We start from the raw sequence: 25,123 nt of genomic DNA on the forward strand, positions 1-25,123 counted from the left end.
TACCTTTCGTTTGTCAGAGCTTGCACTTGCAGATGGGGGTTGTCCTTTGAAGTGTTAAGATGCCTCCTTGCTGGAAATAGTTATCATGCTTAGGTAGGTCCACTCTGTCCCAGGGATCTGATATTTTGGCATAATGAAACTCGCTTGGTCTTCTTTTTGTATAGGATGAGTGAAATAATGATTTATTTACCACTTATTTAACACTTAATATTTTCGCCTTATACTCCTAATGGTTTATGTATATAATTTCATGTAATTCTCCTAATGATTCTAAGGGAGGATTACTCCATGTTACAAAGGAGGAAACAGATTCAGAGTAGTTGGGTAAACTACCCAAGTAGGTAAAAGACCCTGGATTTGAACCAGATTCTAACTCTAAATCCTAGACTTCATCTCTAAATTAGAATGCACAGTGTAGGCTCAGTGGTATAGAACCTTTGATTGCTACTTATTATTCTTCAAGAACCAGGGATATAGTAACTGCTGTCCCAGTTGAGGAGAAATTTTGAGCAAACTGTATTCAGCAAAACCCACTGTCTCATCCCAGAGCTGGAGCCAGGAATTTGTGCCTCATTAGGTGACCATAACTCTGCCCTCCTTCGTTTGAATTTATGAGGTTCTGTAATACTGAAAGGGAAGTGGGTTTGTGGTCCCCTATTCTCCCACCCTTACAAGGTGAATTGTATAGGGAGCAAGTGAAATTGGGCCCATCTGTTGGGCAAATGTTGACCTTGGAAGCAGGCAGTGGTCAGAATTTGGTAGGGAAAATATGGGGAAGTCCGGGATTATCCTATTCTCTCAATCACAAATATTGAGTTGAACTTTTCAGGTTTACAAAGGAAACTAGTTGAAACATTAATGCAGCAATAGATCAATGACTTCTTTATATTCATTTATAAAATAAAAATATTTTATTGACTGCTGAAAAAAAATTCTAGGTCCAAGATGGAGCCACTCTTGCCCAGGTTGCCACACCAGCAAACTGAAACTTAGATAACTTTTGTGTCCCTATACATGCTTCACTTGACTGGAAATGCAGTATATCCAGTTAGTCAATTCCCAAATGCCAAGTTAACTCTGGACTCTGGACTTATTTCCTTGTTCCTTGATCTTTCTAAATATGTGAAACCCTAGCCAATCAACCTCCAAGTACTTTTTCCTTGTTTCCTGCTTGCCTCTTTCTATAAAATCTTGCAGCCCCTTTCCCTTATAGTAGTTCCCCCTTTTCCTCAAGGAATATGTTTCAAAACCCCCAATGGATGCCCAAAACTGTGATAGTATTGAACCCTGTATATACTGTTTTTTCCTATACATACCTATGATAAAGTTTAATTTATAAATTAGGCACAGTAAGAGGTTAACAACAATAACTAATTATAAAATAGAAAAATTATAACAATATTCTGTGATATAAGTTATGTGAATGTGGTCTCTCTTAAAATGTCTTATTGTACAAATGTAATGCCTTTTCCATCTTAACTAAGCACTGAACATGTGCTGTGGCGTTACCTTTTACAGTTTGAGGTGTGACAGCAAAACTAGAACAGGTTCTTTTTCCTTCTTCATAATATCATGCATAGAAGATTCTTTCTTACTGTAGATCTTCATAGTCTCAACATACACTCCTTTTCTTTCCTTATTAACTTGAGAACTTTCACCTTTTCTTTTAAAGAAGGCACTTTATGGCTTCTCTTTGGCATATCCAAATGGCCAACATCACTACTCTTGTGCTTTGGGGCTATTATTGTGTAAAATAAATGTTTCTTGAAGACAAGCGCTGTGATACTGTGACAGTTGATCTGATAATCAAGAGGGTTACTAAGTGACTAAGGGTAGAATTCAAGGGGATGATTCACTTCCCAGGTGGGACAGAGCCAGGCAAGATGAAATTTCATCATACTACTCAGAGTGGCACACAATTTAAAACTTATGAATTGTTTACTTCTGGAATATTCCATTTAATATTTTTGGACCACGGGTAACTGAAACCACAGTAAGTGAAACCGCAGATAAGGAGGGACTACTGTACTTTGTAGTTCTCCGAACTGTTGAGATTAGAGACTGCTTCCTTTGTGAAGTATTAAAGTTTGTTTGTATCACCTAAATTGTCTTCTTTAATCATTTTAACATGGTTTCACACATGATGAGAGGAAGTTGAGGACCAGGGAGATAATACTTACCTGAGGAGTTCAAAGACCTAGAGGATACACCTACAGGGAATAGAAAACTGGTCTCCTGATGGCAAGAACAGGCTTTCCACACTGGATCCTGCCCCCACTCTTGTCAGGGGTCAATCTGCTTGACATTATGTGTCGAACAGCAGCCTTTGGCTGTGTGGAGGGAGAACTGGTTGTGGAGAGGTGGACATTGGAAGAGAACAGGAGATAGGAGGGGGTAGGTGAAGATTAAAAGAGCAAGGCGAGGGGACCCAGGTGACAGGCAAATTGTACCTACTTACAATTGTGTCCAAAGTTGCCTAGTGTTGGGGTGATACTCTTGATTTCCAGGAGGTATGAAGCCTCAGTTAATGAAGCAAATTGCATTCCTTAGAAGAAACCTGGAAGTATTATAACATTTTTCCCCACCTCTGGGTTTCATTGCCTCAACTTTCACATTTCATATGCAAAAACAGCTGCTTAATAAGCCTGGAAGGTTCTTCTCCAAATTATCCTTGAGTCTGTGAACTGCTTTTAACTTTTATCCCAAGTGTCAGTTCCTGACAAGGTTTCCTCCCAAATATTGAGGCAATGTCTCTCCACAAGAGGCACTGAAGATGGCTGGTGTCCTCAAAGCACAGTAGGAATCCTTGCTCTTTCCTGGACTCTCTTTTTAGAACTGTTGTGGTAACTGGATCTCAGAGAATAGTTACCAAGTCATACTCGTTACTCGATATTGGTTCAATATCTGTTTTCCTGACATAGCTGTAAATTCCATAAAGTCAGAGATCAAATCTATCTTGTTTACCACATATTAACCAGCTCTTAATAGAGTACTCAATAAATACTGATTTTGAAGACTTTTGCTTAGACAGTTAGGGGATTGTGACGCCATTAACTAGAACCAGGAATAAAGAAGTGCACATCTGACAAGGGAAGGGAAAACATGGAGGCAGTCAAATCACAGTGCAGATCTAGAGCCTAAGAAATACACTGGCATTAGAGATACATAGGTTTCTTGTCATGGAATATTGCTGATCTTTAAAGCTTTGGGAAAATGTGAAAGTATGCAGGAAGAACATATTTAACCTATGTACATAACAATTATAATATTAACTAAACACTTACCATATGCTATGCACTGTTTTAAGTGCTTAAAAAATATCCACCTCCTTAATTCTTACAAAAACTTGCAGTTACTGTAAGAATTCCTTTTAACACATGAAGAAACTGAGCCAAAAATGAGGTTAAGGAACTTGTCCAAGTTCACACAGCTTTTAAGTGGCTGAGACAAGCTTTAGACCTAGCCTGCCTGGTTCATGAGCCAAGACTCCTGAAGTAAGAAGAGGGAAGAGGTGGTTTATCCTATTTCTTCCCATCTTATTTTAGTAAGTGTTGATGAAAAAAGTCATTTTCTATGAAATATCAAGGTAAATTTTAGCATTTGATACCTTGTCCTAAGAGTATTGTGCATTTATTCTAATGTGCAAGTCTATAGACTGGCAATGGCTTTGCCTAAACTGTTCCAGGTACTGAAATGGCCCATCGATAGCACGATAGCAAAAGAGTTTCTTCTAAAGCACCTTGAATTATTCTTGGCAGCTTATACTCCAAAAGGAAGGAGCATCAGAAAGATGAACTGAAATATGCTTTGCATTGCTATGCCAGCTGTCTGTCAGAGTCCAAAATAGCTGAGACTTTCCAGAAACTGTAAAACCATCTTAAAGGTCCAATTACACTTTTAGCTTATCTGATTTTCTTAAAAAGAAAGTAGCTTAATTCATTCAATATTTAAAAAATATTTTTTTCAGAATAGTACTGTATTCTATTTTGAATGAGTTGGCACTAATGCAGGCTAAGGGGATTGCCTCCCACTAGACCAGACCATGGAACTGCTTAAGAGCACCCATTATCATATGTAAGTCACAACTGACATGTGCTTTTATTTTATCTGTATTTTCATGTTATATTTTGATATACTTTTTGCTAACGTATTAGGTGTTTCCTCTTCCCAGTAAAGCAATAAATACACTGAATTGAACCCTTTCTTGTATGTATAGTTGAAAAATACTTATTTTTTATAGTAAATCTGCTTATCAAATTTTTAAAGAAACAGTTTTGCTGAATTGCAGCTTCAGGTAGGTATCTCTGCTTCTCAATAACTGCTTTAAGGGGAAAAAAACCTCCAAATTCCAAAAGACGATGGGCATTTTAAAGTAAGATTCACAGAATCTGATTTCTGAGGATGTGCCTGGTAAAACAGACCAGCATGATCACCAGCTTTGCACCTCATTAGGAGATTTTAGAACCCTGCACCAAGGCAACTCCAGCCAGCTGACTCTCCAGTGAAGTCATGAATTTTAAAGCATCTTCAAATATAGATTCTATTAAAATTACGTTTGATCTTTGGTTTGGCTTTTTGGTTAGGGGTTTCTACCCAGCAGTCAGTTTTATCTGCATCATTGGATGCTTATTTAAAGAAGATTTCATTGTTCATCTTTGTGTGTGTGTGTGTGTGTGTGTGTGTGTGTGTGTGAGAGAGAGAGAGAGAGAGAGAGAGAGAGAGAGAGGGAGAACCAGAAGTCTTAACAATAAAGTGTTGAAGCTGAGAGCAAAAGTCCATCTCTATATTTTCTCACTCCTGCCTCATTTTGCAGTTCTCTTTATTAATACTTAGGACAGCAGAGGGACGACCACCTGAAGAGCTCCCTCCCTTAAAAATGGTGATATGAATGTCCCTGCAATAGCTATGGCTAATACGGCAAGATTCCCACTGTGTTTTTACTAAGCTCAGCTTTCTCTTTCCTGGGGCCATGGAGAAAAGCCCATTTATTCACTTGAGCATTCTGGATATTGTTGACTTTTTCTTCGACTGTGCCTCAGGCTGTTGTAGTGACGAAGGCTTTTAACAGGAGGGTTAACTGCCTGAATGTCAGAAAGCTTTAACATCCACATGCTTTACCAGCAAATAAGTTCATGTGTTTTTGTACTTTCAAGTGGGTCTGTGAGCAGGTCACACATTAATAGATTATGTGTTGGAAAAGGGAAGGTGGGATGGGGCTTTGAGGAACATTTCTGGCCCTTGCTGCTGTCCCTACATTTGTGTATTGGCAATTGCATCCTGACTAGGGATTATGGTGATAGAGGATGAGTTGGAGCTCACAGAGCAACCTTGATAATTATATATTTATTCTATCTTATAGTCTACATACTTCAAAGCCCAGCTTTAAATCCATCAAACATACGTTATCAGGATGGAAATTGCTGGATCCATCAGAACTTAACTATTTTGATCTCCAGACTCTTCCTGGTGATTAGAAGTGAGGCTTAGCTGCCAGGTTTCTTTTGTTGATTGCCTCAATGTCCTCAACTGAAAAATAAAGATAAAAATAGTATTTTCCTTAGGGTTATTGTGGGAAACAAGGACTAATACATGTAAAAGACTTAGATCAGTGTCTGGCACAGAGTACGTCTTGCTTAAATGTTCCCTCTTATCATCATATTCATCAACAGTCATGACTCCATCTTGCTGCTATATGCAGTGGTATTGGTCTGTTGGCCCAGTTTCTACACCTTTTTCTCTTCCGCCAAATGAGGACACAGCGAGAAGGTGGCCATCTGCAACACAAGAAACAGCTGAATTGGCTAGCACCTTGCACTTGAATTTCCCAGATTCCAGAACCGTGAGGACTAACTTCCTGTTATTTAAGCTCGCCAGTCTATGATAATTTATTCTGGCAGCTTGAACCGACTAATATAGAGGTAATTTGTCTGAAGTTAAACAGCTATGATGTGGAGAAGCCAGAACTCAAACCTGGGTCTGCCCTTAACCGCTCTGCTGCATGGCTGCATAAAAAGCTGCCCCTTTTCTGATCAAGGCTGAAATCTCTACTGGGGCTCTTGCCTCTGCAGTCTGGATTTTAGCATCTTATAAAACTTGCACTATTTCTTTCTTCCTTGCATTTTCAAGTTTACTGTCAATTGTCTCCCTCCTTCCTTAGATATACATGCTCTAATTTCATTTTAAATTGTATCGCAGTCCTTTGTCTCCTAGTCAGCTCCCTTAGTTGCCAAAATCAATGCATTCTGTTCAGTTGCTATACTTAGTGATCTCATTTTAATGTTAGGGGACAATTTGAGCTCTTTTAGGGGACAATTTTTCTCTTGATTTACTCACATGACAGCATTCTCTTCTGATAGTCCTCCTTTTCTGTTTCTTCTCGGTCCTCTTTGTTCATCAGGCTTAAATGTTAGTGTTTCCCAGGATTCAGTCCTTAGAATATACTCTCTTTCTACAGCCTCAGCCTGGGAGATCTCATTTACTCTCACATCTCCCTGTTGCTTATGGCTCCAGGATCTATGTATGTGGTCCAGACTAGTGTGCAGAGCATGCCTTGCTACCTCCATTCAGCATGTTTTTTAATTTTCAAATATCAGAGCCTCAGAGAGAACTGTTCTAATTATGCAATCTAAAATGACACCCCTGCCCACTGCCTAACCCTGCAATTTCCTTCTTCATTTAAAAAAAATGTATCACCACCTGCTTTTATATTCTGTATTCATTTATTTCTTTGTTTTTTTTTTTCCCCTACTAAATGAATGCCTCAGAAGGAGGGGTCCAATACAGTGATTAAAAACATAGATTCCAGAGCAGATTGCCTCAGTTTGAATTCCAACTTTGCCACTTACTATGAATCTGACAACTTACTAAACTCCGTGCCTCAATTTCCACGTTTAAAAAACGAGGATAGGGCTTCCGTGGTGGCACAGTGGTTGAGAGTCCGCCTGCCGATGCAGGGGATATGGGTTCGTGCCCCGATTCGGGAAGATCCCACATGCCGCGGAGCGGCTGGGCCCGTGAGCCATGGCCGCTGAGCCTGCGCGTCCGGAGCCTGTGCTCTGCAGCGGGAGAGACCACAGCAGTGAGAGGCCCGCATACTGCAAAAAAACAAAACAAAAAAACAAAATAAAAAAATTAAAAAAAATAAAAAACGAAGATAAAATTAAGAACATCATTCAACATCATTTAATGAATGCTTCCTATATTCCAAGCTCTGTTCTAGGCATCGGGGGTGTAGCACCAGACAGAAACCTGCAGGCAAAAATCTCTAGGGAGCTTATATTCCAATGAGGAGAGACAGACAATAAGCGAGTTAAATAAGCAAACCATCCAGTCTGTCAACCAGTAGCAAGGCTGTGAAGAAAAATTAAACAGGAAGGGGGATGGAGAGTAAAGGTGTGGTGTTCAGTTTAAATCAAGGTGGTCAGAGGAGGCATCTCTATAAAGGAGACTATGAGCAAAGGCCTGAAGCAGGTTAGGGTATTGGCCATATGAATACTTGGAAGAAGAGCTTCCAGGGTTCCAGACTGATCCACTGCTTCCCTTCTTGTTCTCACACTGTCCCCCGCCACCATTGAATTATACTTTGGTCTTTCTGAACTATGAATGTTTCACACCTCTGTATTCTTGCTTACTGTGCTCCTTCAGTTTGTAATCTCCACCTTCCTTTATTTTCTTCTGGAAAATACCTATGCATTTGTAAAATAAGGATGAAGACAATTGTACCTACGTCAAAGGTGGTTGTGAAGGCTATTTCACATGTTTAAAGCACATAATAGAGTGGTTGACCCATAGTATGTGTAATAGACACATCAATTCTTAATATTACTGAAATACAAATATGAATCATGTAATCCTCATTATTATGGCTGCTTGCCTAACCCCTGCTCATCCTTTAGGTCCTAGCTTCCCTCAGCCCCTTAGTCTAGTGTGGTGCTTTTCTTATGTAATCCTTTTGCTTTCTCTAATACTGCATTTAGCACAGAGAATTGCAATTTCCTATTTTGGCTGCATTCCAATTTAGACTTTAAGCGACTTGAGAATGGAGACTGTGTCTGGTTAACTGTTGTATCCCCAGTGCTAAGTCTCTGACTGGCACATAGTAAGAACTCAATACATGAGTTATTATTATAAATAGTAAATATTCAATAATTATATATTATATTAATAAATGATAAATATGAACAAAATTATTAACTAGGTAAATTGTATTCTATTGAAAAAGTTATTGAAAAACCTACCAGAAGGAAAGCTTGTCTGAAAGGATTTGATTTCTCAAGGCTTCAGTGAAACCTGGAAATTCCTCAATATGGCTTCTTTCCCTTCTGTTCTCCCACAGAAAGTATACTTTTCCACACCAATTTCTGTCCCGAGTATCTATTATTGTCAATAATGTATGTATTGAGGGATTTACTTTGTGTTAATCAGAATTGGTCAGGTTATGCTGAAGGAACAAATAATCTCCCAATTGTAGAGGCTTACCATAGCAAGGTTTTATTCCTTGTTCCTTCAGTGACCCGAACTGACAGAAGCTCCACAAACTTGTGACTGCCATGCCAGGAGTAAGTGGCGTCCCTGGCCATCATAATATAGGAAGAGAAAGCCTGGAGAATTCTCATGGGCTTTTCACTGCTCAGCCTGAAACAGAGAGATGTGTGTCTCTTCTGCTCCTTTTCATTGGCTGTAATAAGTCACATGGTTCTACTCCCTTTGAGGCTCAGAAGTGCAATCTCTATGCCCAGAGGGGCAGGAGAACTGGATATTGAACATTAATAGTATTTACCTCATATATTAATCCATGACCAACAACTGGGGTGAGTTTTCTGCTTATAGCTCTGCAGTTGGCCAGATTAGATAACCAACTTGCTACAGTGTCTTCTCTTAACCTTGGGGATGATCATTTCAGATGTGATTTTGTTAAAAGAACTGACTTGTCTCTAGGTAGACAAATTTTTATTTATGTGCCAAGTATCATTTTGCCTATTAAGATCCGTCTTAAATTTTATGCCAACTAACCTGTAATCATTGTTGAAATTCCCTGAAATGTGAGCATCTAAAGGGCAGAAACTAAGTCCTAATCATCTCTGTATTTTGACGTCTAACAATACTTGATGTTAAAAATAAAACACAGCTTTCTGAGTGAATAAATAAATAACTAAATGCCCTATACGAAAATAGTTACTTATTATCTTAATCACTCACTTTTTTTTTTTTTTGCGGTACGCGGGCCTCCCACCGCCGCAGCCTCTCCCGTCGCGGAGCACAGGCTCCGGACGCGCAGGCTCAGCGGCCATGGCCCACGGGCCCAGCCGCTCCACTGCACGCGGGATCCTCCCGGACCGGGGCACAAACCCGTGTCCCCCGCACCGGCAGGCGGACTCCCAACCACTGCACCACCAGGGAAGCCCAATCACTTTTATTGACCCATATCACTCCATTTTTGGAGGGGAAAAGGGGCAGTGTGTCACAGTGGCTAGGAACAACGACTCAGAGGGGAAGGAGATGTGGATTTGATGCCTGGCTCTGCTACTTACAGCTGAAAGCCTGTGGGCAAGTTAGTAAAGCTCTCTAAGACATATCTGTAAAATTCAGTCCATAGTGTTCCCACGAGGTTGTTTTGAAGATTTACTGAGATAATCCCTATGAAGTGCTGAGTATAGCATCTGGCATATAAAAGGTTTCAGTTGATGTTAGCAATTATTATTGTTCCCTAACTGAACTTTTGCCAGTTCTTTCCCAAGACTTAGGCAAGATAGTAAATAAACACGAATAATGTTTGTTGAACAACTATGTGCTAAACATTGCATATTTTATCTATATTTAATCCTTACAGTAACCTTATGTTGCTCTTATTATTTCTCCTTAGAGAAACTGAGCCCTAGAGTAGGTAAAAACCTATACAAGGTCATGCAGCTGGTAAGTGGTAGAGCTGAGAATTGGATCCAGAACCACTGAACCACTTTGTCCTAACTACTAATTTAAAACTACATGGGTGATCTTTGGTTACCATCCTGTGGAAATGCTTTCATCTTTATTAAAGTTTGTTCTGTTTGCTTGGCTAACAGAAATAATTAAGCTAGTTATTAAACTGAGTCATTAAGACAAGTTCATCACGTTTTTGTTCCAACTTGCCAACATACTTGTACATGACAGGAAATACTCAGCTTTATTGTCACTCACTAGATAACCGAAATTCAACCATGACAACTATAAAAGTACTAGTAATAATACTGGGTTACTGAGATTCTGTGTAACTAAGTTCTGTTATCCGTGTTTAGTGCCTATGTTTCACTCTGGGTACATTCTTAGTCCCAATTTACAGAGTGGTAAACTGCAACACAGAAGGATTGACTTCTCCATATTACCCACTGAGTTGGTTGCAGAAGCAAGATAACTCCAAAACTCCAAAGCCCCCAGGCATGGTAAATTACTTTACCACTATACCTCACATTCCAGATAATGTGATTGTGACCACTTAATCGCAAGGTGGCAAATGAGATGATCGTACTTTTATTATTTGTTTACAGAAGCTCAGTCCTGGAGTGGATAATAACTTGACCAATATCATACAGTTATTAAGCTGCCGAGCTAAGAATTGGCCCATATGAATGCAAAACCTATGCTCATTACACCATACTGTCATGTCTCTCATTTATACAAGGTGCTTTAAAAACATCACTTGGCACATCACTTAGCTTAAAGGCAAGGAGCAGGAAGAAAAGGATGAGATCTCTATATTAAGAACTGTATTGAATTTGAACTTGTGGGCACAAGGTTCTATGTCAAATGGCAATTTCCTCAAAAATAACTGATCATAAGGTCATTGATTGAATTTGATAAAATTAAAAGTGTACTTAATTATAGTAGAATAATAGTAATATGGAATGAAATGCATATACAGATTTAAAAGTAACAATTATGTTTATTTTAAAAGACTTAGGAAGAGACCCCATGTCTTTGGGGATGTGCTTTTATTCTGTTTTGGATCCCCAGCCACTAAGTTAAATCAGGAGACTTGCTTGGTAAGATGATAAAAGTAAGCTAATATGGAAAAGTTCAAGTACTTTGCACATATACATCTACAAAAATGCAGTAAGTCTTGAATGCAGCTGGCAGAAGTCTCCACAAGCATTATCATTATAAAATCACACATAATAAATAAATAAGTAACTAGATGAGGAGCAACCCTCCAGCTAACTCTGTTTTAGCTAACTCTACTTTAGTTAAGAAAGGTTTGAAAGGAGTTTTAAGAGAGAATAAGATCACAAGATCCATGTAGTTTGAAATAAAAACAATTCCAGAAGCTTACACACTTGAGAACTTCCTAGGTGCTGCACATGTTGGTCACTCTACTAGTTTGGTTGGAGCCACTACAAGTTTGTTGTTTTGCAGAATTACGCTTCTTTACTTCTCTAGCAGGTTGGCATGACTATGTGGAAGGTATTTTCCACTGCAGGATTGCAGAACTCAAGGTCTGAGGAAGTTATTTGGAAATTGTAACCTTTCCGCCTGGAGGAGATAAGAATATGTACATCCTGAGGTCAGGCTGAATCCAAAGAGAGCCAGCAAAGGGGCTGAACGATGCACATTCTGACTTCTTTTTTCAGTCTCTAGTTAGAGAAGTCAGGGTTTCTTCTTACGGAAAACGTAAGTGAGTTGGGTGCAGAGAATAGCAGATACATCTGTAGTAAATCCAATAATGGAATTCACAGGCATCTGGGCAGAGGTGATAAAATATCCTAATTCTTTGCCACTAAAGCTTTAGACTATGACTCAGGCCTGGTGTATAAGAAAGGTGGTTGAAACCATTGTGACATGTACTCTCTAGTTTCAAGCTGACATTTCCTTATCAGATTTTCCTGATTATCATTGTTATCATGGTGATTAACTTCAGGAACATTGTAGGCACAATTAAGTATAGCACTGAGTAGCAAGGCAGGCAGGGTAGGTGTCTGGAAATCTTGGCTGCTAGGATATAGGTCAAGGTGAGGAGACCATGGTTTTAGGTAGACATAGGAAGGGCAGTCCAGGAGGCAGAATGTCATTCTAAAGGTACTGAAGTAGTGAACAGTTCAGTACTGCCTCTCCAAGGCACTGCCATAGTCTCTTGTACTTTTTTCATTCATTCATTCAGTCATTCATTCATTCAATCATTTATTCATAGACCTAGTATATGCCAGATATTATCCTAGGTTCTGGGAATATATCAATAAACTAAAGAGTGAAAAATTTCTGATTTTATGGTATGCCTCACTCTTTGTCTTATTACCCTCTATCAGCTGTTAAGCTCATTTGGGGTAGAAATTGTATTTTATTCATTGGCAAGTCCCTATCACTAGCACTGTGCCTGGGAATCTGTTTGGCCTATGTGCACTCAATAAGTGTTTGTTGAATGAATTTTGAATTTGCCAGCATTGGCTAATGATACGTCCTGATAGATGGACAAAGCAAGTAAAAAAGATTCATGTAGTGTTCTGTTTTGTACCATAATATCTATGGCTTTCTATAGTATTTATTTGTTTCATGTTGTCAAAGTATGGATGACATTCAGATATCCAAGGAGGTAGATAGGAAATTGACATTAAGAAAGTTTGCCAGTAGGAGTACAATCTATAGAGGACACAAAATGAGAAGCATGATCCATTATGCTTTAGTGCAGAGGTTTAGATGGCTTAATAGAAATGGTGGCACTTAAGTTTTGCAAACTAAGATGATATTTCCAAAATTAAGAGCAAAAAAGACAATCTTTTATGTTAGAACTAGTTGACAGAGTAAAATGAAGACCCATAATATGGTTCTCTCTAGATGGAGATCTTTGGGTAATTTATAGACGCACCGACTACATGTCTTTGTTTGTGGGATTGTGTGTATTTGTTTATTCCTGTCTGGTTTAGACTTCCAAAAAAGGTAATATCAGTTTCTTTGGCTGATTTATATTTGTTATCTTCTAATGGCTTCCCTGGAGTTTCAAAAGTGCCCATGTTAAAGAGAAGGCATTTGACATGAGGGGAGGAAAGCAGCTGAGCTTGCTAACCAGATCCTCCTCTTCCCCTGAGCCTTCAGAATTGGTGTTTTCTGGTTATGGAAAAACTGGGCATCCTGCCACCATGGCGCTGCCTGGACTGTTTATAACAGGAAGCTTCATTAGACTGTCCTCAATTTCTCGAGAGGTAACCTTATTAATCAGTGTTTATCAGTCATTTCGTGCTCTTCTTGTCATTACTATCCTGTTCTTTAGCAGCAGCACCCCTAGAAAAATATGGTGTGTGTTTGAGTAGTGTGTATGTGTAAAAACAAAACTGCCTGAATTGTCTTTTAGAAGAGATATCCTCCCAATGTAGTGAAAAGAAAAGAAAGAGACTGAGCATTCAGCCCCTAAAATACACACACATGTGCACACACACACACTACAATAGTGTTTTCAGTTCACAAACCAGATCTGTGCCAAACCCAGAAAGACCAGTGTCAATTATTTAGACCGTTTAGTTGACTTAAGTAGCACACGCTCTTGTGAGCCTCCTGAGAGAGAATTTTTTCCCATAATTATTTGATTATCTTCTGAGGAATAATTTATTTCCTGGTACACTGGAATATAAACTGGAAAGAAATATTCTCTTGCTTTCTTTTTCTCTCTCCCATACTCATTTCTAATAGATATATATGAGGCATATGTTAAACAACCCTATCATATGTTCCCCAGCTCTTATGTACTCAGACTTGAGTGGACAATATTTCTCTCTTACCTGATATTTCTGGTAAATATTCTGGAAGAGGTGTGTGTACTCTGGTTCATACCTCCTATTTATTATCTTTCTTTCATTTTACTCTTTATTTATATAGCTCTTTCTTCCTAAGCTCACTCATCACTAGATTATATATTTCATATAGTCTTAGTCTTACAGCATTAAGTTTTTTTTTCTTTTACATCTTTACCTAAATCACAGCTGTTTTGTTGCTTTTTCTCCACTTAGAGATTTAGAGTTCCTTAAAAAGAGAATTAATTAAAGATTCTCTTCTAGCTGTTAATTTTTTAGCTCTCTAGGTTTTCAAGAGATGGAGGTATCTTGGCCATTTTGTTGTTGTTGGCATTAAGAGCTCTTAGAGAAGTGGCCTCTGACCACCTTGTCAAAACACTTTCCTGCTAGTATCATCCACTTACCCTCAACTCTAGCTATTCTCTTCCACAATTCACTTTTTCCATCTCTTAATTTCTTTTCATCTCTTCACTTTTGTCTGTGCTAGTCCTTCCTTTTGCAGTGCCCTTCCTACCTTCTCTGCAAAATCCAAAGCTTCTCATTCTTTAAGACCCTTCTCTTCAGAGTTTTGCTTGACCCCTTCCTCTGAAAGTTCACAGAATTTTATTTGTATCTTATTGATAGGACTGATTAATTGATAGGACTGATGAATCTGTTAATTATCTAGTGATAAGCTGCTGAGGGCAGAAACAGTGCCACATTTAACTTCATATCTTTTTGCAATGCTTAATATATAGTAGGTCCTCAATATTAATTCTTGAATAATCGCTATTTTTGCTACATATTCTCTTTATAAATAGCTAATGAATTTTTCAGTCTTTGAGCACTCTGTATACTATGCTGTAGGCATCACATTCTTGGATCATAATGTCAGTAAAACAGTGTTTTTTTGTTTGTTTGTTATCTTTCCATCTAAACTGATAGAACTGACTAGGGCCTGCCCTAAGGCAAATGGAAAACTTTCCTATGCTAATTTTTTTTCTCAAATATTGGCCATCGCCCCTTCCCCCGATCGGCCTGCTTCTCCTCACTCTCCAGTACCTCCAGGTAGTTGTTTGTTAAATATATTTTGTGCAGAATTTATGATTGTTATTGGCAGGGAGCTTGGTTTTAAGGATATACTCGGCTATTTCCAGAAGCTGAAACCTATAGGATTATTTTTAAAGCAATCACTCTATTATTCTTTGTACTATTAGATATGACCAATAGTAACTCCTTTGTAGCAAAAAATATTTACTCAAGTAAGTTCTGATACTTTGTAAAATCAATCTTCTTTTTTTAATGGCCACATGCCTTTACCATTGTGCATGCATTGTTTGTTAGTTTCCATTGAGATTTGCTTGATTCTTGACTTATTCTTTTTAAAATGAGTCATATGTCCTAAATGTCATTTGCTCAATTCTTCTGTAATGCACATCAGATAAAATTAATAGACTCTGTAACATCCTTCATTATTTCTCCATTAAATTTTGGCCTAAATTATCCTTTACCAATAGCTCAAGCACCTAAACTCACTTCATCTTCCTGTTCTAACATACATTTCACTTTTTAAATGTAAGCATTTAAGGCTACAAATTTCTCAGTTATGTGTTATTTGCATTTCATAGGTTTCAATATGTCGTATCTTCATTTTTATTCAATTCTTATACATTTAAATTTTCTTTATGATTTTTCCTTTGATTCATAGTAAAACTGTGCCTTGAATTCCAACATAGACAGATTTTTAATTGTTTAAATTAACTTCTAATATATCTTTGCTGTATCAGTAGACAATTTGTATGATACTTATTCATTGATACTTGCTTTAAGCCCTTTGGTAAGAGGTCACTTTTTGTAGATATCCAGGTGCACTTAGAAATATTTGCACTTTCTAGCTGATGGGCATAGAAACAAGAATTGTGGCCAATAAATCAAAGTTGCTAACTGTGTTGTTCAAATATTCTATATTTTCACTTACCTTTTTGGTAGTCTTTTCAATTGAGATAGTTGTGTTGATATCTCACTTTGATGATAGATTTATTCATATTTTCCTATAATTCACTAAAATGTATTTACAAAGTTTGAGGCTTTTTTATTATAGTTAATATTATATCTTGTGAATTGAATAATTTACTTTTATGTAATAATTTGTTCGACCCATAGCAGCACTTTTCTTAAAATCTATTTTGCTTGGCAATATTACATTAGTGTGTCCTTTGTTTAGTGTTTCGAGTATATTTTCCCACCTTTGAACTTCTATTTTTGTCCTAATATTCTTGGTAGTTTTCTTAAACAGCATAATGGTTTTTAAAAATTAAATTTTGTTGTCTGTTTCTTTTAAATGGCAACTTTAGCTCATTTCTACTTGCTGTGAGTATTCATTTATTTGAACGTGTTTGTAACATCTTTCTTTTTGTTTTCATATGTCCAGCTTTTCTTATGCTTGTTTCTCTTTTCTTTCTGTTTTTTTCATTTTTGTCATTGATTAAGTTTTGTGGTTATTCTTGTTTGTTTGTTTTCCTATTCCATTTCTCCCCACTTTAAAGGTATGGGAATTATATACCCTATCACTGTTTTTTAGTAGTTAACATCAAAACTTTTTGGTGCATACTTACCTAACAAATTCAGTGATTAGTATTTTAGCTCCTTCTCCAAATAATCCAAGGGCCTAAAACACTTTAATGACCCTATCCTAATTACTATATATTATTTTGTGTTTGAGATTTACATACATGCTTATATACATTTTTGCTAACCATTCCTTCAAGTTTATAAACTTCTTTGCTTACCATTTCTTGTGATACATTCTTTGTGGGATAATTTTATTTAATAATGAAATGCATCCTTTAGAATTATTTTAGCACATGAGTATTGGTTGAAAACACTTTGTTTTCTTAATTAAATGCTGGATTTATTTTCCCTCTTCTTTGAAAAATAATGATGGTTTTCTAGGTACAAAAGTGACACTAGATAGTTATTTTCTCTCAGCAATTTGAATATATAATTTTGCTTTCTTTAGTTTTCCATTGTTGCTGTTAAGAAGCATGGTGTTGGCCTAATTGTCTTTTCTTTCTAGCTGCACTGTCTTTTGTATTTCAGTTCTTTTTATATTTCCTCTTTGTTTTGGTTTCTGCAGTTTCAATAGTGTTTCTAGGTGTTGTCTTCTCTTTGCTTGTTCTACATGGTATAAACTGTGCTTCCTATGCCATGAATTCATGCCTTCTTTCAATTTTAGAAAATTCTAAGCCATTATTTATCCATATATGATCTCTTCTCTTTTTTCTCTATTCTTTCTTTCTGGGACTTCAGTTAGCTTCATGTTAGATTTTTCATTCTATCTTCTATATCTCTTAATCTTTCTTTTATATTTTCTGTCTCCTGTCTCTCTATATTGCATCCTGGGTAATTCCTTCAGTTCTGTTGCTTTCTTATTTTCTCATCTATAGATAGTATGCTCTTCAACCCCACCCATTACATTTAAAAAATTTTAACTACTATATATTTTTCTTTTCTGAAAGTTCTAGTTATTATTTTGTAAATATACCTAATTATTTGGAATAATCTCTTATTACTTACTCATTGTTTTTATTCCATTCTTTATTTCAAAATATCTCATACATAGTTATTAAATATTATATGTTTAAGATCTAAATTTGATGGTTATTATTTGATGAGCAGTCTCTTAATGTTGTTTTCATATGTATTTTGTGCTTTTTGATTTTGAGCCCATTCTTAGCTGACCTTAAACTGTGATGAATATGTAAACTGAAATTGATAATTACTTCATTTAATATTTGCTTTATTCAACAACAGGGACCTTCTGTCCTTGAACTTCTTAGCTTCTTTCCATTGTCCATAGTCCCCATGACTTAAGTTAAGCTCCATCAACTTGCTACTGTCTCAAAGCTCAGTCTTTCAATACATGGCAGTTGTTCTCATGACCACTCTGCATTATGTATGTAGTTAGTACTCATTGCTATTGTTTTACCTCATATTTCTTGAAGTGTTTTTGCTTGGGAATATTTCTTCTTCTAAACCTGGAATGCATGGAAGTTACATTTTATGCATGATCTTATTGTTTTGAACTGGGAGAGCCATTCAGAGTATTTAGTCCACCATACTGACCTAGTCTCTTACTCTTCTTTTGTATTTGGACTTCCTTATGTTATTTTTAAGATATGTAATATATACATACTTTATAGTCTATATCTGATAGTTTAAATTTAGAATTTTTTCAGATCTAATTTTATTGTTTTTTGTTTCTACTGGCTCTTCCTCATGTTGTTTTATTTCTTGTCACTTAGATCATTTTAGACTATAATCATAGTCCTTAGAACTTTCTTCCTGGTAACTCTTTGAGATCTGTAATGGAAATGCATTCCTCTACAGAAGATTTGTGTTTGCTTATTTCAGGTACCTGGAAATACTACAAATGTGAAAACATTTATAATCAAATTCTCAGGTTGAAGTTTTTCAGACCATCATAGTGTGATCTCAGCCTGTAAAGCCAAGTGAAGATTAGTTTGAGGTTCCAAATTATCCAGGGAGATTTTTATCCCCATCCATTCAGTGCCAAATTCAAGCAAAGCAATGTTCTTTGCAAGACCCTGGGAGGAAGGAGAAGGGTATTTTCTAGTTTTCCTTTCCCTGGAATCCCTAGTTTACATGGGGTCCTTGGATTACACGGGGTGGTCTTCTGTTAGACTCTATGTTATTGATTAGCCCCAACTTTTGTCTTCCATTCTCTGTGTTCATAAAAAACAAAACTCAAGTTCACTAGTTCAGCTTAGCTATTTTCACTTCTTTTTTGGTTATTTCTGTGTATTTCTTACTTGCTAGTCCACTGATACATCAAGAGTTTCAAAATATCATTTATGCTTCATTTTCGGTCATGTACAGTGGTAGGGTCAGTCAGGGTATATGGTTGCCAAAGTGCCAGAAACAGAAGTCAACCTATGCATTTGGAAAATTAGATTTTTACCCCAAATAGAGTGAGTCAGTATTTTTAATTTAATTTACTTGCTTGATTGGTCAAGCAATTTAAAAAGCTATCCAATCAGTTTTCAAATGACAAGAGACCATGCAAATGCTAAATAAACAAACAAATAAGTAAACCTTTGGGTTCAGTTTTGATCATCTTAAGAGAATGTAGAAATGTCATTATGTATGACAAGGTAATGAGTCTGCTTAGCAAAGTTTATTTCACAAAGTAAAAATGATTTGGTGTGAGGGGAAAGCTTATGTGTTAAGTAGGTCATTAAATATGAGTATATACAGAGAAAGCTATGTCACTTCTTTCTTTGGAGTTTTTGTCACACTTGAGCTTGATATTTAACATTTATAGAACAGTTTTGGACATTATTCTTTGCTGAAGCTGTGGGAAGGATGATATGAATAACTGTGTACACACAGATATAGTGTGTGTGCTTGTGTAGTATATATAAAGAGTGTACCACTTTATTCTTCTTGAAGAATAATTTGTTGAGGTTCTATTATATGGAGGGTTTGGCAGTATAAGGGGTGAACACCTAATGGGCCTGCTCTTGGGAAACTGACACATTTTCTAGGGAACACAGGACATGTGCTCTTCCCCAAGCTCCTGCCTTCACACCTGCAGTATCCTCATGCATATGCCTGACTTTCTTATTTTCCTATGGTTTAACACCTCCACCTATTGCCTAACCAAACCTTCTGTTTAAGGACATTGTCCTTTTAACTCTCCTGTCTCTCCTGCACTATCAATTTCTCTCCTTTACCTTGTTCATTTTATGTGGTGATATTAAAGTTGTTGTTTTTATCTGTGTTTTTCTCTTTAGCTATAATCTCACTTTTCAGGTCTCCATTCACAGGAATATTTCTTAAAGAGTGCTCTAAACTCTGTTTACAAGTCTTATCTTACTCTGTCCAAAATTCATTCAGGTTTTTGCACCCATTGTTAACAAAATTACTCTCTTAAGGTCAAACATCATCTCCACGTTGTTGAATACAATGATTGACTCTCAGTCTTCTCCTTACTTGACCAGTTTGAAGCAATTGAACAGTTGTTCATTCTTTCTCTCTTGAAACATTTTTTCCACTTTGTTTCTAGTGCAACACACTTTGCATTTCTTCTATCTCAATAACTACTTTTGCTCAGTTTCCTCTGCTGGTCATTCTTTGGAGTGTCCCAAGGTTCAGTCCCTCCTCTCTTTGTACATTAACTTGGACATGTCACAGAGTATTACTTATTTGAATATCATCTATCTGCTAATAACTCCCAAATTTAAAGCTCCAGCCTGATCCTCTCACGTTAACTCTAGACTCTTTGTCTAACAGCCACCACAACACCTCCAAAGGATATTTACCCATCATATCAAGCTTGAGATGCCCAACACTGATATTCCTCTTTAAACTTCTTCCAACTAAGTCTTCTCCAACTCAGTAAATTGCAATTCTGTTCATCATGGCAACCCTGTTCTTCTAGTTGTTTAGGGAAAAGAAACAAACTGAACTTGAAGTCATTATTAACTTCTCCCTTCCCCTCATAACCCACATCTAACCTGTAAGGAAATCATGGGTCAAAATCTGTTTACTTTTTTTTATCATCCCTTCTGATACCAGATACATGCTACCATCAATTTTTTTAGATGTATTATTACAATAGCCTTTTAATTGGTCTTTCGGATTCTACCTATAATCCATTCTCAACACAGAACCAAATTGATTTTTTAAAACATAAATCAGATCACATCACTTCTCCGCTCTGCTCCAATGGATTTCCATTTGACTCAGAAAGAAAGAAAAATAAAGTCCTTAAAATGGCCTACAGGCTTTGCATGATCTAGTTCCCATTACTTCCCTAACTTCATCTCCTTTTCTCTCCCTTTCTATTATACATTGTTTCTAACCATATCAACCGACCTCTTTGCTTCCCAGCGCACTTAGGCTCTTCTCCCAACTCAGTTTCTGTTGTTTCTCTTGCCTGGAACAGGCTTCCCCTGATTTCCCTTGTTACTAACTCCCTTGTCTCCTTTAGGTCTTTATTAAAAGTGATCTTTCTTATTGTATTTCCTAACCACCTGCTTTAAAACTGCAATTTGCATTTCCTTTCTCTCTTCCCTGATTCATTTATCTCCTTAGCTTTATATCCTTTATAATTTACTAATTTATTTTGTATATTGGCTGTTTCTTACCACTGAAATATGAGCCCTATGAGAGCAGGAATTTTTATCTCTTTTGTTCAGTACTGGATCCTCAGTGCATGGAACTATGAATGGTGTAAATGAATAAATTCCTACTCACCTCTTAAATCACACATCCCTCTCAATGATTATTCTTCAGTGTCCATCTAACTTATATCTTAGGGTCTTTGTAAATGTTTTTTACTTAGAATAATTTCTCCAAATCTCCCTGCTACCTTTCCCATCTCAGGTCATTTCCTCTAAGAGGCAACTTTTAAAATTACTGAGCTGGATAGACCCTTTGAAAGGAGAAAGATGGAATAAGGCAGGATGGAGTTCAGAATAAGAATGAAATGTTTATACACGTGTGAGAAATAAAACTTTAATTGCTGACTGAGTGAATTCTATGTGCTAGGCACTTGGTTAACCATATTTATACTGTATCGTGGCCTTGAAAATTGTAATAACAGTATCAGGGAGTAGGTACTATATATTATCTTCATTTCATAACTGGGGAAACTAGAGATGTAAAATAACTTGCTTACTTGTCAGGTAAGGGGGAGATGGGATTCAAACCCACGTCTCTCTGCCTTTAGAATCAACATTGCAATGACTGCCCAGTATACAGGCATACCTCATTTTAACGTTCTTCACTTTATTGTTCTTTGCAGATACTGTTTTTTTTTTTTGTTTGTTTTGTTTTTTTATAAATTGAAGGTTGTAACAACCCTGGGTAGAGCAAGTCTATTGGCACCAGTTTTCCAATAGCATTTGCTTACTTCATGTCTCTGTATCACATTATGGTAATTCTCACAATCTCTCAAACTTTTTCCTTGTTATTATATTTGTTATGGTGATCTGTGATCAATTATGTTTGATGTTACTATTATAATCGCTTTGAGGTGCCACAAACCTTGCCCATATAAGATGGCAAATTTAATTGATAAATGTTGTATGTGATCTGACTGCTCCACCAACCACTCTTTCCCATGTTTCTCTCCTTTTCCTCTGGCCTCCTTATTCCCTGAGACACAACCATATTTAAATTAGGCTGATTAATCACCCTACAACGGTTTCTAAGGGTTCAACTTAAAGGAAGAGTTGCATGTCTCACACTTCATTATTATTAGTAGTATTTTTTGTGGATTGCCATACAAGGATGTATTTTCTTGAATTTTACCCACCCATTAGATATGTTGATGAGATATGTTGTTTTATATTTTAGTTCTAGACTAGGCATAAAACCCCTGCAACTCTCAGGAGTATCTCTGAGAATTTTTAAAATATATTTTATTTATTGTCTTTTTTGTTGTTTTTGAAATATAGTGATGTACAATATTATGTTAGTTTCAAGTATATGACATAATGATATGACATTTGATGCATTGTGAAAGCACCACAATAAGTCTAGTAGCTATTTGTTCACATACAAAGTTATTCAATATTGTTGATCATATTTCTTAGGCCATATATTATATCCCCATGACATTTATTGTATAATTGGAGGTTTTTTACATCTTAATCCTGTTCACATCTATTTTTGCTCACACCCTCCATGTCCCTTCCTCTGGCAACCACAAGTTAGTTTTCTGTATCTATGAGTCTGTTTTCATTTTGTTTCATTTATTAGTTTGTTTTGTTTTGTTTTTTAGATTCCACATATAAGCGAGATTATGCAGTATATGTCTTTCTCTATCTGACTTATTACATTTAGTATATATTACTATCCAGATGCATCCACATAGTAACAAATGGCAAGATAGTCAATTGTGTGTATCTCTCTGTGTATATATATATGTATAAAACACAAGTTTATCCATTCATCTATCAATGGACATTTAAGTTGCTTCCATATCTTGGCTATTGTGAATAATATTGCAATGAATATTGAAGTACATGTATCTTTTTGAATTAGTGTTTTTATTTTTTTCAGGTAAATACCAACAAATGAAATAGCTATTGCAGTTATATGGCAGTTCTAGTTTTAATTTTTGAGGAACCTCCATTCTGTTTTCCATAGGTGGCTGAACCAATTTATAATCCCACCAACAGTGCACGAAGATTCCCTTTGCTCCACATCCTTGTCAACGTGTGTTAGTTGTTGTCTTTTTGATGTTAGCCATTCTGACAGGTGTGTAGTGATGTCTCATGACTTTGATCTGCATTTCCCTGATGATTAATGATGTTGAGCATCTTTTCACGTGTCTGTTGGCCATCTGTATGTCTTCTTTGGAGAAATGTCTGTTCTGGTCTTCTGTCCATTTTTTAATCAGATTGCTTTTTTTTGACATTCAGTTGTATGAATTCTTTGTATATTTGAGATATTAATCTCTTATCAAATAAATTGTTTACGAATATCTTCTCCCATTCAGTAGGCAGCCTCTTCATTTTGCTGAATTTCCTTTGCTGTACAAAAGCTATTTAGTTTGATGTAGTTCCATTTGTTTATTATTGCTTTTGTTTCCCTTGCCTGAGGAAACATATCCAAAAAAAATATTGCTAAGTCCAATGTCAAAGAGTTTACTGCCTCTGTCTTCTTTTACGAGTTTTATGATTTCAGGTTTTACATTTAAGTCTTTAGTCCATATTGAGTTTATTTTGTACATGGTGAGAGAAAGTGGCCTGGTTACCTACTTTTGCATGTAGCTGTCCAGTTTTCCCAACACCATTCATCGAAGACTGTCTTTTCTCCATTGTATATTTTTGCTTACTTTGTTGTAGATTAACTGACCATAAAAGTGTGGGGTTTTTTCTGGGCTATTCTGTTCCTTTGATCTACGTGTCTGTTTTTGTGCCAGGACCTGTTTTTGTGCCAACACCATACTGTTTTGAATACTGTAGCTTTGTAGTACAGTTTAAAACTAGGAAGTGTGATACCTTCAGCTTTGTTCTTTTTTCTCAAGATTCTTTTGGGTATTTGGGTCTTTAGTGCTTCAGTACAAATTTTAGAATTATTTTTTCCAGTTCTGTGACAAAATGCCATTGGTATTTTGATAGGGGTTCCAAAGAATCTGTAAATTTCCTTGGGTAGTATTGTCATTTTAACATTAATTTTCTAATCCATGAGCACAGTGTAGCTTTTCATTTGTGTCATCTTCAATTTCTTTCATCAGTGTCTTATAGTTTTCTGAGTATAAGTCTTTTACCTTCTTGGTTAGTTTTATTCCTAAATATTTTAATCTTTTTGGTGTAATTGTAAAAAGGACTGTTTTCTTAATTTCTCTTTTTGATATTTTTTTATTTGTGTATAGAAATGCAACACATTTCTTTATGTTAATTTTTTATCCTGCAACTTTACTAAATTCATTTATTAACTCTAATGGTTTTTTTGGTGGTGTTTTTAGGAGTTTCTGTCTTATGCAAATAGTAATATTTTATTTCTTCTTTTCCAATTTGGATTCCTTTTATTTCTTTTACTTGTCTGATTGCTGTGGCTCTGACTTCCAATACTATGTTGATTAAAACTGGCAAGAGTGATAATCCTTGTATTGTTCCTCTACTTAGAGGAAATGCTTTCAGCTATTCATTGTGGAGTATAAAGTTGGCTGTAGGCTTGTCATATATGGACTTTATTATATTGAGGTAAGTTCCCTGTATACCCATGTTGTTGCATATTATAGAGGTCCCAGAGGGAAGGAGGGAGAGAAAGGGGCAGAGAATATATTTGAAGACATAATAGTTGAAAACTTTCCTAACTGGGGAAAGGAAACATCCAGGTCCAGGAAGCACAGAGAGTCCCAAACAAGATTAACCCAAAGAGGTCCACACCAAAACACATTATAGTTAAAATGACAAAAATTAAAGATAGAGAATCTTAAAAGCAGCAAGAGAAAAGCAAGTTGTTATATACAAGGGAACTTCCATAAGACTATAATCTGATTTTTCAGCAGAAACTCTGCAGAACAGAAAGGAGTGGCATGATATATTCAAAGTGATGAATGTAAAAAAGCTACAACCAAGAATACTCTACCCAGCAAGACTATTATTCAGATTTGAAGGACAAATAAAGAATTTTACAGGCAAGCAAAAGCTGCAAGATTTCAGCACCACTAAACCAGCTTTACAATAAATGTTGAAGTGACTTCTCTAAATGGAAAAGACCACAACTAAAAATATGAAAATTATAAAAGGAAAAATCTTACTGGTAAAAGCAAACATATAGTAAAGGTATCAGATAAACTACATATAAAGCTGGTAGGAAGGTTAAAAGACAAAGGTAGTAAAATCATTTAT

Source organism: Mesoplodon densirostris, chromosome 2 (genome assembly GCF_025265405.1).
Source record: "Mesoplodon densirostris isolate mMesDen1 chromosome 2, mMesDen1 primary haplotype, whole genome shotgun sequence".
In the NCBI taxonomy this organism is placed as follows: domain Eukaryota; kingdom Metazoa; phylum Chordata; class Mammalia; order Artiodactyla; family Ziphiidae; genus Mesoplodon; species Mesoplodon densirostris.